Source organism: Onychomys torridus, chromosome X, assembly GCF_903995425.1.
Source record: "Onychomys torridus chromosome X, mOncTor1.1, whole genome shotgun sequence".
Lineage (NCBI taxonomy): Eukaryota > Metazoa > Chordata > Mammalia > Rodentia > Cricetidae > Onychomys > Onychomys torridus.
Window position 1 is genome coordinate 33,638,028 of NC_050466.1, and position 15,812 is coordinate 33,653,839.

The 15,812-nt window shown below is 52.5% G+C and overlaps 1 protein-coding gene across 1 annotated transcript in view; it reads right to left on the reverse strand.

The window, feature by feature from the left end:
- LOC118574316 (small integral membrane protein 10-like protein 2A) overlaps positions 1 to 15,812 on the reverse strand; it is a 23,116-nt gene continuing 7,304 nt past the window's right edge. The window contains exon 4 of the mRNA XM_036175159.1: positions 1 to 100. The gene's annotated coding sequence lies outside the window, so the exon portion shown is untranslated. The remainder of the gene's footprint in view (positions 101 to 15,812) is intronic.

Sequence of the window (15,812 nt, forward strand, 5' to 3'; positions counted from 1 at the left end):
ATCCTTACACAAATGCTTGCCTGGCCCTAGGGGAGACCAGAAGAAGGCAGAAGGGCTGCTCCCCAGGACTTTGAAGAGGGCGTTGAGCTGCACCTGGGTCCTATAGAGCAGACAAGTTTTCCTAAGTGCTGAGGCATTTTTCTGGTCCCAGGTTTCCCCTGACTGTCAGAAGTTTTGACACTACTCTGCAGCCTTCTTTTTTCCCAGGCTCCTACCTTTCCATGGGCCTTTGGCCCTCCCTCCCCGTGGTCTTCATTTCAGCCATGTCTTCACTTCCTCATTTCCTCCCCAGCCTCCCGCAAACATCCTCCACCTCCTCGACTTTCCTTATGCCTCCTGCTGAACTACACATGTTCTTGTCCTCCATTCCAGCCTTCTCTCCTCTCCTACAGTCCTACCATTCATCGAAGCCACTTCCAACTCCCTGGGCCTACCTGGCTGTGCTTAGCTTTCTGGCTCTGAAGCAAAGCATCTGACTCCTCCCACCCCAGCTGGCTATGATGCCCTGTTGACCTAATGCAGCCCTAATCCTGCCTTCTCCTAGACTCTGGCCAAACTTGAGAACTCCCCTGGCCCCCTTCTTTGGGAACCCCTTGATCCTCCTCTCTGCTGCTGCCCTGTACTGGTAAACTGCTAAACATGTGGCCCTTTGTAGTGGGTAGCCATTCCAGCCATGGCCTGGAAGTTCCACCCCCATTGAGGCTTCGGTAATGGTCACGCCTACAAGATGGGGCTGAGGGAGGACGCTGAAGACCCAGGATCGAGAGGAGAGGTTTGTCTTGGTTCCAGGACCCTGGAGGTAGACCCAGCAGAGTTTCCAGAGAAGACTGCCAGACTGCGCCATCCCTTTCCCAGACCCTGCAACCTATCCCTTCATTTGTAAGCTACCCCACAAAATAAACCTCCCTTTTCACTACGTGGAATGGCGGAGTGGCCTTAATAATTTCACCAATATGCCTTCTCTGCAGCCCCCTTCCCTTAGCCTACTCTCCCATGGCCTTCTCTTCTGCATAGCCTCTACCCTCTTCCTGCTCTGCTCCTTCCCATCTATGTCATCCTGAGCCTCATGCCTTACCATTTGCCCCCTGCTGAGTGTCCTGCCCTCAAGGGCAGCACTATGCCCTCTGAACTTGTACCCAGGCTTTGGAGTTCCTGTCAAAGCCTGCTCTTCCACACAGACTCCTAAGCTCTTAAACACTTGTCCTCCACTGCAGGGACCTCTGCTCGTCCAGTCTGCCTTTAGCCTAGTGCTATCTTCCTCAAAAGTCTGCCTTACTCTCTACTCCTGGGCACACCCTGGGTTCCTGTCCTGAGCAGAGCCTTGCCATCCTCCTGAGACTTCTCTCCTCCTTTATGGCCCCCCTAACAATCCTGATACCTAGACTTTGAACTTACAGGAGCCTCTGACCCAAGTCCTTTTTGTTTTCTTGTCTCCTCCTCTCCAGTCATTGTTCTCTTGCCCTGAGCCTCCCACCTTTCAACCCAGAAGTTGGCCTTCACTTAGTCAGCTACATTGTCTCAAGTCAACTGACCTCTTCCCATCTTCCATATGCCTGCGTAGTCTCAACTGGATCCTCCCTGCCTTGTACCCGGATTCCTAAGCCTCTGGGACTGCTTTGAGAACCCAGTGTCCTATTCTCCCCCAGAAACTTCCTTCCCTCCTCCTCATAGGCCCTAAACTAAGTGCCCTATCTTTAGCATCCTGTGCTCACATTCCCAGCCTTTCCAACCTTCCAGCCTCCTGGCATCACTTCCAAACTCCTGGCCCTCCTGAAATCTGTTCCTCCCTCCTGCATTCTGCCTTAGTTTCCTGCAGTCCCACTGTGTCTTCTGCACCTCCCTAACCTGTTCCCCAGGATTCTGTTTTCCCCCATCCTCATTCTCTTCCCTTGTGGAACTCTGTATTTACCATCTTCCTGCCTCCCCAGAGCTGCGTATCCTGCTCAGCAGCACTGGGCCCTCATAACCAGCCTCCAACACTCCTATAGCCTTCCCAGTCTAAGCACCTAATTATCACTCCGGACCTCCTTAGGTCTGTTACCTTCACTCTCAGCCTTCTGACCTCTTGGGAAGACTTTGCACCCCTCCAGATTCTGGACTTAACTACAGGCACCTTACCCTCTTCCACAGCTATCTTTTCCCACTAAGGAGCCTCATATCCATGATCTCAGCCTGAATTCCACCCTCCCAGCCCCGCACCCGAGGCACCTTCCCTCTATCCTAAGCTAGGCTCATTACTCTAGCATTGGCTCCTAAGCTGCCCTTGATTTCTTCCCTTCTCTCCAAGTCTCCTATCTCTGGCAGATCCCCCTCTAAACCCTATTTAGAATCCCACCCTCACCAGAACTTCCCCTAGTACTTGATTCTCCACCTATAGCAGGTGTAGGCTAAACTCTTCCCTAACAGGTAAAAACTGTCCTCTTGACAATCATTACAAATTTTCCATGAATGACTGTTTTGCCTATGTGTATGTTCTAGGCAAGAGCTGCATGCCTGGTCCCAGAATAGGGAAGAAGAGTGCTTGACTTCCCCTGGGAATGAATGGAGGTGCAGACCATTATGGACCCCATGAGCATGTTTAGCATCAAACTGCAGGCATGTGAAGGAAGGAGCTCCAGAGTCTCCTGGTCTAACTGAACTTGTGTGTCTCTGTTCTCCAGCCCACTTTTTTTCTTCGAGCCTTCTGCCCTCACTGACATGTGTCTCATCCTCCACTGTTCACCCTGATCCCCTCAGCCTCCAGTCAAACCCAGGCCTCCCATCACAAACGTCATCGTCCTGCCTAGTTTTCTGCCCCTTCCAGCCACTTTACCACATATATGAGCCACTCCCCTCCCTTGGAGTGGGGGTGGGTGGGGGCGGAGCACACTGGCCCCTTCTCAGGCTTCCTGACCACCCCATGTTTGGACTCTTCCTGCGTGCAGGGGCCCTTATCTCTGTCCCTTATTTTCATCCTTCTTACTCAACCCAATGCCCAGCAGCACTGCTTCACGATCCTCTCCTCTATAGCACGCATTTGGCCTTCCTCTCAGATTCCTAAGCTCTTTGTCCAACACCAGAATTCCCCTGGTATTAGTCACTTTGATCCTCTTGACCTCCTCTGGCCTACAGTCGCAGACTCCTGTTGTCTGTCCTGCCAAGCGTTCTGTCCTGCATTCTGCCCGCCCCCCAGCCTCCTACTGTTCCATAATCTTTTCTTGTCCATAGTCCCTGCCCGTCTGCCCTCCTCGCCTCAGGTCTCTCTGAACTTTCTGCTGTACTTCCCAGTCTTTTGTGTTCCTGGTGAGTGTCCTGGCCTCTGTAGCACCACTGTGCCCTCGGATAGTCACTGCATTTCCTGTCAATAACCTGCTCTTCCACACACAAGTCTAAGACCCCAAACACTTGTCCTCCACTGCAGGGACCTATGCTCAGCCTGGCCATGGCCATCCTCCTAGCCTGTTCTCCTCCTTCTCAATAGCCATCTTCCCCTGGACTCCTAGGCACTCCCTGGGCCTCTGTCCTCTCCAGCAGAGTCTTGCCATTCTCCCTGGACTTCCTCCCCAGCCATGATACCTTACCGCAGCCTCCAACCCAAGTGCTAAGCTTCCTGCCCTTCTCCCCGGGCATCTTCTCTTAACCCTGACACTGACATTTTAACACAAATGCTCGCCTTTACTCAGCCAGATACCCTGCCCTTTGCCAACTGATATCCTCTCCTTTCTGCCCTCCATTCTAATGCCTCCACTGGATTTTCTTGGCCTAGTAGTACAACATTTCTGTTTATCACATATACAGTGTTGTGAATGTATGTATGTTTGGAGGCCAGAAGAGGGCACAAGGTCTCATTATGGATGATTGTGATCCACCATGAGGTTGCTGGGAATTGAACTCAGGACCTCTGGAAGAGCAGCCTGTACTCTTAACCTCTGTGCCATCTCTCCAGCCCTAGTAGTACACATTTCTATACACTTTGAAACTGCTTCTGGAACCCAGTGGCCTTATGTCCAAGAACTTCATCCCAGCCTTCTTCCCTGCCCAAACTCCTTTCCTCTCTAGAGCATCATTCTCCTAGACCCAACATTTCCCATCTCCTGGACTTCTGCCAACCCTTCCAACCTCCTGCCTGCGCCTCCTCATGACATCTCCCAACTCCCTGGCCATCCTGCCCTCCTTCCCATCATCTTCCTGACCTGTTCCCCAGGCCCCTGTATTTCCCTGTCTTCCTCCTCCTCACCATCCTTCTGCTTTCCCAGAGCCTCCTACCCTCCTCAGGAGCACTCATCCCTCATACCCAGTCCGGAACACTCCTGACATCCTCCACATAGTCTAGTCATGTCCCTATGGCTCTTGGGACCTACTGGAGCCCCTTCCCCTCACCCAGAGATTCCTGTCCTCTTGCCAAGACTTGGTGTCCTTCTACCACCTCTGGATCTACCAACGGACACCTTGCCCTCCTCCACAGATGACTATGCCCACCCCAAGCCTCCAATTCATGCTCTGATTTTGAAAGCCTCGGAGTTCTGCTCTGTCCATCTTCTTGGCCAACCCAGTCTAGTTTCCATTCTGATTAATAAACCTCTCTGCAGCGTGTGTCTTACCTTTCTCTCTGACTTCTAATATCCTTCTACAACACTCCAAATCACCTGGTCTTAGTCTCCCCATTCCCTTGGTCCCCCTCTCTGACTCATTACCCTCACATTGCATCTCAAACTGCCCTTGACTTCCTCTGCTCTCTCTCAGAATCCCATCTTCCCCAGATCCTCCTCAAATCCCTGTTTAGGATCCCACCCTCATCAGAGCCTCTGTTCAGTACTCAGTTCTCCAACCATCATATGCACAATCTATACTCTTCTCTATTAGTAAAAAGGATCCACTCTTAACAATCATTACAATTTTCTGTGAGTGGCTGTCTGGCCTTTGGCCTCTGTGTGTGTTCAAAACAGCAAGTGCACTCCTGGTCCTAGATAGGTCAAAGAGCATTGGATCCCCTAGGACTGGAGTTGTAGATTATTGTGAGGTGATGTGGGTACTTCAACTCAAATTTCCAGCCTACAGAGGAGCAGACAGTTGTCCTGAGTGCTGAGACAGATGTCTAGCCTCAGACTCTCCCATTATCTGAATTTGTGGCCCTATACTAAAGCCCATTTTCCTCCAGCGGGCCCCCACTTTTCTCTAAGCCTTTCATCCTCCCTCAAACCTATCTTCTCTTCCACAGTTCATCCTGACCCTCTCAGCCTCCTGCCACACCCTGAATTCTTCTCACCCTCCTTCCCTCCCACAGTGCCTCCTGTTTACCTCCTCCTCCCTAGCCTCCATTCTGTCCCTCCTGCCATCCTACCATCCATCAGAGCCTTCTTCCATCTTGCTAAGAGCCTCTTGGTCTCTGCCCAGGCTCTCTGCCCTCCACTCTCCCCGGGGCTGGTGATGGGACCAACCCTTCTCTTCAGCCCTTATTCCCATTCTTTCCTACATCAGCCCAGTGCCTAACATCCCCGGAGCATCTAATCCCACCTTCCCCTCAAACTCGTTTCCAGGTCAAACACTGTGCCACCCCTAGCCTTCAGCCCTCTCTTCATCTTGATCCTCCTGTTAGCTGCTGCCCAGCATGCCATCTCCTCTCCCAGGCTTGGCCCTCCACTTGCCTCCTACTCATACATTAGCATTTGATTCCCCTGTCTCCTGGTCCTCTCCTGCCCCTTTGTCTTACTCCCCAGTCCTTTGGCCTCTGTGTGACTGCCTTATGCTCCTTAAGAGCACTGTGTCCTAGAACAGTTTCTGAATCATTCCCCTACTTCCTGCCATTCCCCCAGGACCTCTGTCCCCCTTTCCGGTCTCCCTACAGGGCCCTGATACCTAGACTTCTGCCTTATTTCAGACTCCTAGTCACCAGTCCTGGGCCTTCCGCCCTCCTCCCCTGCCATTTGTTCTATTGAACCTCAGCCTGACATTTCACCTCAGATTTTTGCCACTCCCCAGCCGGCTATCCTACCCTTAGCAACTTGACCTCTTTAGCCTTCTGCTCTCCATCTTCTAAGCCTCCACTGGACCATCCTAACCTCACTTCCAGAACCCTACACACCCTGGGAACTCTTCTGGCCCTCGATGTTCTGCTCTTTCAGGGAACTTCTTTCCCTTGTTCCAAGCCTTCTCACGAGGGTCAGACTGTGACCCACTACTGAGCCTCCTGACCCCAGCCCCAAGATTGCCAATCTTCCAGACACATCCTGCCCACACCTCCATCCTCCCCTATACTCTTTCCCACCTTTCTAGACACACGACATCATCGTCCTTCTGTCCTCCCACATCCTCCTGTCCTCTGCCAGATCATTCAGACACATCCCCAAACCCACGGCATCCAATCCTCCTGCTGTCTTAAGTCTTCTCACATCCCCATACACCTCAGGATCTCCTGTAGCCTGCTACACTAACCTGAGTCTCCGCTCTTCCCAGCCAGTCTTTGTAGCCCTCCCTGTAGCAGGAATCTTAGAAGGTCTTATTAATCAAATCAAACTCAAAGCCAGGTATTGGGGTGAACGCTGGAAGACCAGAGGAGCAGAAAAAGCCACAGCTACCTCACCTCGCCAGTTCCTCAGCTGATCCTGTTTCCTCAGACTGGAAGCCTCTGAGTCCTCATCTGAATGAATCTCAGCTGAACTGCTGCTCCAAAGCCTGAATGCTAAACCAGCCAAATGCTGCTTGCTTCTGATCTTCACACCTTGTATACCCTTCTGTTTTTGCCATCACTCCCTGGGATTAAAGGCGTGAGTCATCATGCCTGACTGTTTCCAGTATGGCCTTGAACTCACAGAGATCTAAAGGGATTTCTGCCTCTGGAATGCTAGGATTAAAGGCGTGGGTGCCACCATTTTCTAGCCTCTGTATCTAGTGGCTGTCTGCTCTCTGACCCCAGATAAATTTATTAGCGTACACAATATTTTGGGGAACACAATACCACCATACCTCCCCAGCTCCTGACTATGAAATGAGTCTCTTGAGCTCTTCGTGAGCCTCCAACCCATGCCCTCATACTGACATCCTCCTTCAGAGACAGCGGCCCTCTTCTCTAGCATCGTCTTTTCCTTGCACAGGATCTTAAGCCGCCTTTGATTTCCTGCCCTCCTCAGCCGCTCCCTTCCCATGCCCTCCTCTGTGCCTTGCTTGGTATCGCACCCTACACCAGATCCTCCTTCTGTACTGTGTGTTTCAACCATGGCTGGAGTAAACTAATCTCTTCCCGATTACTAAAAATTCCCCATGCTGAAGCCTTAATAGAAAAGTTTTCTGTGCATGGAGACTTTGCTTGTATGTGTTCTGAACACCAAATGCACGCATGGTCCTAGGAGAGGTGAGAAGACAGCATCGGATCCCTGGAACTGGAGTCAAAGATGATTGTGAGCCTCCTTCGTGTGGGTGCTTTGAATCAAACCTGTGTCCTCTAAAGGAGCACAAAGTTGTCCTGACTGCAGAGCCATGTCTCCAGCCCCAAACTCTCCCAGTTGGTCCAAACTTTTGGCTCTTTCTTGTAGCTAGAGTCCACCTTCCCATGAGCTTTCTGCCCCTGCCCCCCAACCTCTCTTCACTTCCCCTGTATTAGCTGACCTCCTCAGCCTATCCACCAGGGCCTCCTTAAGCCCGCATTCTCCAGCTCACATCCTCACCCTTACTTCCTAGAGTGCCTTGTACTGGCCTCCGCACCCTGCCCTCCTCTCTAGCCTTCTTTCTGTCTCTCCTGCAGGCTGCCATCCATCTGAGCCTCCGCCCACCCTGCAGAGCCTGCTGTCACCTTCCCAGGCTTTCCCTCACAGCTTTAACTTTCCTCCATCCTTTTTCCCCAGTCTTCCTTTCCACTCTAGCCCAGTGGCTAATTTCGCTGCTTCAACATCCTCCCAGGAGAATCTAATCCTGCCTTCTCTTCAGACTGCTGTCCTCCTGGCATAACATTTGACCTTCCCTGCCCTCATGACCTCCGCTCCCTTTGACACTTGTGTCTGTTGCTGCCCTGTCCTCTCGCTATCCTGCCCAAAACGCTGCCCTACTCTCTAGCACTGCCCTCCCTTAGGCTCTCACCCATCAGCCTTCTGTTCTCCCTCCTGGCTCCTGCCATCTTCCCTGTTCTTCTGCCCTCCAACCTTTCAATGTCTCCCAGTCTTCCATCTGCCCAGGCCTCTCCACCCAGGCTTCCACCCTCCTGGGAACTCCCTCCACCTCCCTGCAGCCTCCTCCCCTCCAATGTGGGGGGGGGGCTCCTCTCATGTCCCTCTCTCTCAACATGCTGACTTCCTGGTCTCCTAAGCTCCCCAAGCTTCCTGTTGTCCTAAGCAGAAACGTCCATCCTCCCCAGGCTTCTGCCCTCCTTTCTCCCTACCCAGTCCAGATACCTGGACAGCTGCCTTATTTCAGTCTCCTCCCCAGCAGCCCCAAGCCTCCTGGCTCCTCTGCAGCCATATCCTCACCTGGCCCTCAGCCTGCTAAAAACTCCCTCTGGACTTTGTCCTTTCACTGGCTAGTTACCCTGTGCTGTCACCTGACCTCCAGTCCAGTCTTCTGCCTTCGTCTCCCAGCCCACCGTGGGATTCCTGTGCTCCTGGGGGCTGGCTGCTCCTGCATCCCCAGTCCTTCCTGTTGTCCTTCCTGTCACTCTCCCGTACCCCATCTCCTACCATTCCCTCATCGTCCTGCTCCCGGCACCAGCATTTCCAATCCTCCAGACCTCTGCCATCGCCTGCAGCCTCTTGCCCCTCCTCAGGACACTTGCTCAGCCTCTGGTCCTCCTGCCCCCCCCCCCCCCTCAGCTTCTTGTTCTGCTCCTGTCTCGTGTCCTCCCCACCATCCTCCTTTGACACACCCTCTGCCCCCTGACATCATCATCCTTCGGCCTTCCCACAGCCCTCTACTCTCCTCCAGATCATTTGGCCCCCATCCCCAACCTTGCACACTCCTGCTGTCCTCCCCAGCCTATTTGACCCCCTACTGTTGCACACAGGAATCTGCCACCACCTGGCACCCTCCCCTGAACCTCCTCTCTTCTTGTTCTCCTTCCCAGCGTGTCTAAACACGTTGCACCCCCTGCACATGCTCTGACACTGAAAATCCTCCTCTACAGGCACCTTCCCCTGTCCCTAGTCTGGCCTTATCACCCTCCTATGGCATTCTAAGCTGCAGTTGGCTTCCTAATCTCCTCCCAAGGCTCCTCCCATCCTCAGATCTTCTTCTCGTCCCTATTTCTTTTCCTGCTCTATACCGGAGCATCCAACTCTCACTGCAGTAAAGCAACATCTTCCCTGCTACTAAAAATTGCCTAGTCTTGGGGTTGGAGAGATGGTTCCGAGGTTAAGAGTGTCGACTGCTCTTCCAAACTTTCCGTGAGGCTTCTTCTTCAGCCCCAGCTCTTTTACCCCCCCCCCTCCCCGTGCTCCCTTCCCTCCTCCTCAGCCTCTTGCCAAACCCCAGGCCTTCTACTCCACTGCCCATCTTCCTGTTCACATTGTCGCCTTCCTTTCATCCTACAGTGCTCCATGCTCACCTCCACATACTCCTGTCCTCCTTTCTAGCCATCTTGTCCCTCCTGCCATGCTCCATCCATCCAGGTCATCCCCATCCTTCTGACAACCCCCTGGCCTCTCCTCAGGCTTCCTGCTCATTCTCTCCCAAGGCTGGGACTCTCCCCTGCAGCCCTCATTCCCATCCTTCTTTCCTACTCCAGCCTACTGCAAATCTTCCTGGTTATCCTCAGATACCCTAGGCAATCAATCCCACAGCATCTGATCCTGTGTTCCCCAGACTCCTCAACTCCTTGTGAAACGCCCGAACTCCCTCTGCTCCTTCCACCTCCCTGTGTGCAGCTGCCCTCTTCTCCAGCACTCTGCCCTCCCCTAGCCATCTCCTTTTCTATTAGCCTTCTCTTCTGCTCCCTGGCCTGTGCCTTTCTTCCCTTCAGGCCTTCCAGTGTCTGAATCTCCTGCCTCATTCCCCAATCTTCTGTCCTATGACTGATTGCCTCAGCAGCATTGTCCCTTCAGGCAGTCTCTGAGTTGTCCTCAGGATTCTACGCTCCCATGAGCTCACTGTGCATCCCCCAGCCTCCACAGCCCCTACTCTCTTGCCCTCCATTTTGGTAACCTACACTCACACAGGCCATAGTGTTATCCTTCTAGTCCGCTCTGACCCCTGTCTAAATGCCCCTCTCCTCTGGCCTCCTAGGCATACGCTGGGCCTTCCGTTCTCCTGAGCAGTCTTACCATCCTCACCAGACTTCTGTCCTTCTTTGAGGTTGGCCTACACAGCCCTGACGCCTACACTTCTGCCTTCCCTCAGCCTCTGACCAACGAGTCCCGAAACCATAGCCTCCACAGCAGCCATTTATTCTCATACCGCCGAGCCCCGACATTTCAACCCAGATGTTGGTCTTTACCCAGGAAGCCATAGCCAGCTGACCTACTTTATTCCTTTCTGCCCCCTGGCTCTTAATTCTCACTGGATCTTCCTAGGCTGATACCTAGAATCCCAGACACCTTGGGACTGCTTTTGGAACGGTGTCCCACCTCCTCATGTGTCTTCCCAGCCTTCTCGCTTGCCCTATCAAGCATCCCACCCTGAGACTGAACATTTGCAGCCTTCCAGACTTCTGTCCTCACTTCCAATCTCCCAGTCCTGCCAATGATACCAGCTCATGCCTGCCCCTCCCGCGTTCCTCTTTAGTTTCTTGCGATCCCTGCTTCCCCTGCCTCGTCCCCTACACCAGCTAACATGTTCCAAAGATTCTGCTTTTCCCTACTCTGGTTCGGATTTTTCCATTAGCCTCTCCTCACCATCCCTGTCTTCCCACAGCCTCGTACAATCCCCAGGAACACCTAGTCCTCATGCTCAGCCTACAACGGTCCAGATATCCCCCCACCCCCGCCCAGTCCACTCACCTCCCCTTGACCCTTGGAACCTCCTGGAGTCTACCACCCTCACGCCAATTCCCCTGTCCTCCTGCCCAGACTTTGTGCCCTTTACAGCTTCCAGATTTACCAAGGAACATCTTACCACCCTCGGGGTATTTCTGTGTCCAAACCCAAGCCTCCAAAATTCATGCTCTGTCCCTGGAGTCCTCTCCTCCACAGGCAACTTCTCTTGTCCACACTAGGCTTATTAGGTTCCCATAACATTCTAAACTGTCCAAGACTTCCTCCTCTTGCCCCTTCTCTAGGTCCTCCTCTATCTGCTTTTTAAAATACCACCATACAACAGCTCCTCATTCCAGTACTCAGCGCTCCAACAGGCCTAAACGAGACTCTTCCTTATAAGTAAAATTCCCTCACTCTTTTTTGTTTGTTTTTTGTTTTGTTTTTCGAGACAGGGTTTCTCTGTGTAGCTTTGCGCCTGTCCTGGAACTCACTCTGTAGACCAGGCTGGCCTCAATCTTACAGAGATCCACCTACCTCTGCCTCCTGAGTGCTGGGATTAAAGGCATGCACCACCACCACCCAGCAAATTTCCTCACTCTTAAAAACCATGAATTTTCCTTCAGTGGTCACTTTGCCTATGTGCATGATCTTAGCAGCAGAGTGCACAAATGGTCCCAGGATAGTGTAGAAGAAAGACATCCCTCGTTCCTCTGGGACTGAAGTCGCACATTGTTGGGAGCCCCATGTGGATCCTCTGAATCAAACTTTGGGCCTGTGGAGGAGCAGAGCAAGATGTCAGGCCCCAGAATCTCCTGGTCTATCTGGAATTGTGGTTTGTCCCATGAACCTCTGCCTGCTCTGCTACATGTCTTTCCCGCCACTGTTCACCCTGATTCACTCAGCCTCCAGGCTAAATCCTACTTGTCCTTCCCTCCTTCATTGCTTCCTGCTTACTTTCACATACTGCAATCCTCCTGCCTAGGCCTCTGCTGTTTCCTGCCAGCCTCCTAGTCTCCTGCAGAGAGCTCCCTGGTCTCATGTCAGGCTTCCTGCTCCTCCCTGCTTTCACCGTCCCTGGAAAGCTTCTCGGTACCCTCATCTGCATCCCTCTTAGAAACCCAGCTTAGTGCCGACCCTCTCTGCTTCATGACCCCTTCTGAGACTGCAGCGTGTTTTCCTCCAAGACTTCTATCATCCATGTAGATCATCCAAACTCCCCTGCTCTGATTGCTGCCCATCTCCTAGACTCTCCTCGTGGTTGCAGCCCTGTCCTCTTGGTACTCTGATTCGCCTCTAGTGCTGTGCCTCTTATCTCTAGTCCCCTACTCTCTCTCCTCTCCCCATCCCTGGCCCTTGCATACCACCCTGTCCTGGCCACCTAGGCTTCTTATGTCTCTCTGACCTCCTGTCTCATCCCCCAGGCTGTTGTCTTCCCTATGAGTGTCCTGCCCACTTCAACAGCACTGTGCTCTTGGACAGTCTCTTAATTTCCAAGCAGGCTTCCATGCTTCTGCCAAAGCCTGCTCTTCCTCACAGATGCCTAAAGCCCCAGAAACGTGTTCCCCACTGAGGGACCTATGCTCAGCCTGGCCATTGTCATCCTCCTAGCCCGCTCTCCTCCGGTTCAATAGCCTGTCTTCTCCTGGACTCCTGTCCTCCTGAGCAGTGGTGCCGTAATCCCCAGATGCCTTCCCTCTTCCTGGTCTCCCTATACAGCCTGCGACCTAGAATTCTGCCTTACTTCCTCCTCTGACTCTGGAGGCCTGATCCTCCTCCCCAGCCATTTGCTCTGTGACTCTGAGCCTCCAACATTTCAAACCAAATGTTGGCCATTACCTAGCCAGCTACCATGTCCGTAGGCAAACGACCTCCTCCTGACATTTCTGCCCTCCACTGGCTAAGACTCCACTGGATCTTCATAGCCTGGGACCCAGATTCCTAGACACCCTGGGACTGTTTCTGGAACTCAGTGTGTGTCCTAGTCTCTCTGGGACTGTTTCTGGAACTCAGTGTGTGGCCTAGTCTCTCCAGGAACTCCCTCCCCTTCCATTCTTCTTAATTTCCCAAGCCTCCTACCCATTCTTGAGATTCCTACCCCACAAAACAGCATTTCCAACCTTCCAGACTTCTGCTATCACTTCCAACCTCCTGTCCTCCTCCTGACATCTGCTCACCCAGTTCCTTCCTGAATTCTTCCTTTGTTTCTTACAATCCATCTCCTGCCCTCCTTCCTGTGGTCCAACTAACATAGTCCCCAGGAATCTGCGTATCCCTATCCCCATTCTCCTCTCTTCTAGCAGCATAAACTCAATATCGTTTTGTCTTCCCAACCCTCTTAAGCACCTCAGGAGCATCTGCCCTTCAGTCCCAGCCCACAACTCTCTTGATATCCTTCCTCCACAGGCTACTAACCTGCCCATGTCCCTAGGGACCTCTGGAAACCTGCTACACTCAACCCCAGTTTTCTGCCCTCCTGTCTCTCTGTTGCTGCTGATTACTATGCTTATTTTGTTTGCGTTTTTAGAGATAGGGTTTCTCTGTGTACCCATGGCTGTACTGAAATGCTCTGTAGACCAGGCTAGCCTACAACTCAGAGATCCTTTTGTCTCTGCCTCCCGAGTGCTGACATCAAAGTTGTCCAACACCCACCCCAGCTCCCTCCACTGCTTCTTGACCTACTAATAGACAACTTGACCTCAACACAGGACTTCTTTGCCCAAGACTCTACTTCATGCTCTGATCCTGAAAGCCCGCTCTATGGGCTCCTTCCCTCCTCCCTAGTCTAAGCCTTTTCCCTTACCACAGCACTGTAGCCTGCCCCTTACTCCTTTCCCTCTACTCCAACTCCTGCCTCCCCAGATCCCCCTCTAAACCCTAGTTAGAATCCCACCCTCACCAGAACCTCCCCCAGTACTTGGTTCTCCACCTATCGCAGCTGTAGGCTAAACTCTTCCCTATTAGTAAAGCCCCGCTCTCAAGAATCATTACAAATTTTCTGTGAGTGCCTGTGTGTATGTTGTAAGCAGCAACTGTATCCCTGGTCCCAGGATAGGGAAGAAGAATGTCTCAGATGCCCTTAGAATGGAGTTGCAGACATTGTGCACCCCATGTGGGAGTCTGGCATCAAACCTCTGGCCTATGGAAGAGGAAACCTTTGTCCTGAGTGTGGAGACAGATTGTTCAGCCCTGACTCTCCTGGTCTGTCTGAAATTGAGGGCCTGTTTTCCAGCCCACTCTTGTACAGCTGCCCCCACCGTTCTATGAGCCTTTGGCCCTGACCGATGCGTTTTCTTTTTCACTGTTCACCCTGATCCCCTCAGCCTCCAGTCAAACGCAGGCCTCCCATCATCCCCGTCATCCTCCTGCCTACATCCTCACTCTCCTTCCCTCACACATTGTCTCCTGATCGCCTGCACATCGTACTGTCCTCCTGCCTAGCTTCCTGCCCCTTCCAGCCATCTTGTCATTCATAGGAGCCAATCCCCCTCTGGCAGAGATTAAGCTGGACTCATCCCGTACTTCCTGCTGACCCCAGGTTTGATTGATTCTTGGTGCCCACAGATATCCCTGATTCCACCCTTCTTCTCCACCCTCATCTTCAGCCTTCTTACGTAACGCAGCCTATTGTCCACCCTCTATGCTACATGAGCCTCTCTGCAGCATACAGCTTGCCTTCCTCTTAGACTCCCAACCTCCTTGTACAATACTTGAACTCTCCTGTTGTCATTTGCTCCAATCCTTTTGATGCTCTTCTCTGCTGCATCTCGGTCCAGCTATCCTGCTAAGCATGTGACCTTCCTCTTCCTCACTCTGTTCCTTCCTCAGCCTCCTCCTGTCTCCACAGCTCCTGGTCTCCTCCTGGGTCCTGTCCTCTCGGCCCTTCTAAGCTCTCCTAGCCTTCTTGCGTCTCCATGAACCAACTGCCATACCCCAAAATATTTTCTCTCTTGGTGTGTATCCTGCCCTCCTCAAGAGCACTGTGTCCCAGGGCAGCCTCTGAATTACCCCATGCTTCTATACTCACCTCCAAGTGTCGTGCTTGCACACAGACGATCCCAAAGCTCAGGCACTCTACTCCTGGAGTACAGGCTCGCCCTAGCTATCATGTCATCTTCCTAGCCAACCACTCATCCTCCCAAACTCCTGATTTCCTCTGTCTTCCTCAGCATACCCTGAGCCTCCTGCCCTCCTCCTCAGTCTCACCATCCTCCTCACGTTCCTCCCTCCTTTCTAGTATCCCTACACAGCCCTGATACCTAGATTTCTAATTTACCCCAGTCTCTGATCCAAAATTCCTGAGAATCCTGCCTTCCTCCCCAATAATTTGCCCTCTTTCCACCAAGTTCCTGACATCTCAACCCAGACAGTGGACTTTACCCAGCCGTCTACACGGTCCTTGGCATTCTGACATGCTGCCATTTGTCTGTTTTCCATCTGCTCGGTTTCATTTGGATCCTCCTGGCCTGGTACTTAGATTCCTAGGTGCCCTGGTCTGCTTCTGCTCCCCAGTGTTCTACTCTCCCTAGGAACACACTTCTCTCCCATGAACCTCTTTTTCCCTAGGCTTCTCAATTTCCAGAGCCTCTGGTTCCCACTCACTAGTCACATAGCAAACAGTTCACTTCCTTCCAGGTCTTCTCTATTCTTGTGATACTCTGTCCATTTTCCTCACTATATTAACCTCTTGGTGTGTCTCGTGACATTTCCATTTGTCTCTTCTCCTTAGTCTCCTCTCCCGTCCAACATCTTGTCCTCAGCTCCAACTTTCCTCCCCATCCTTCTAACTCCCTTCTAAGATACCTGCATCCCCACCACCCTCCGGTGCCTGGCCTCCTCCCTTCACCTCTACTGAAGTGAACATCTGAGCTTCCTGCTCTCTTCCTCCACCCTTTGCTGTCCTGCTCACCATTATACCCTTCCTGTGCCTCCTTCCCCAATGAG